Source organism: Balearica regulorum, chromosome 2, assembly GCF_011004875.1.
Source record: "Balearica regulorum gibbericeps isolate bBalReg1 chromosome 2, bBalReg1.pri, whole genome shotgun sequence".
Lineage (NCBI taxonomy): Eukaryota > Metazoa > Chordata > Aves > Gruiformes > Gruidae > Balearica > Balearica regulorum.
This window is the reverse complement of record NC_046185.1, coordinates 127819100-127819371: the sequence shown is the minus strand read 5'-3', so window position 1 is coordinate 127819371 and position 272 is coordinate 127819100. Positions and strand designations below refer to the sequence as shown.

Here is a 272-nt window from a genome sequence, read left to right as displayed (position 1 = left end):
GTACCCGGCCGCCCGGCCGCGGGCGCCCACCCGCCCACGGAGGGTGGGGATTGACGGGAGGGAGGGAGGGAGGGAAGCGGTGGAGAAGGACCGTGCCGGGCGGGGGAGGCGGCCCGGCTGCAGCCTGACGCTCCCCGCGGAAGTGGCGGCTCCGATGGATCCTGCTCCCCCCGGAGCTTTCCGGCCGGCGGTCGCAAAAATAAACCCCAAACGCGTCCAAGACAGGACCGCGGGGGAAGCGCCGCCCTCCTCCTGCCAGAGCCGAGCGGCAG

At 74.3% G+C, this 272-nt stretch overlaps 1 protein-coding gene across 2 annotated transcripts in view; it reads left to right on the top strand.

The window, feature by feature from the left end:
* Positions 1-272, top strand: part of KAT2B (lysine acetyltransferase 2B) — a 44918-nt gene that overhangs the window by 306 nt on the left and 44340 nt on the right. The gene's annotated exons all lie outside the window — the stretch shown is intronic.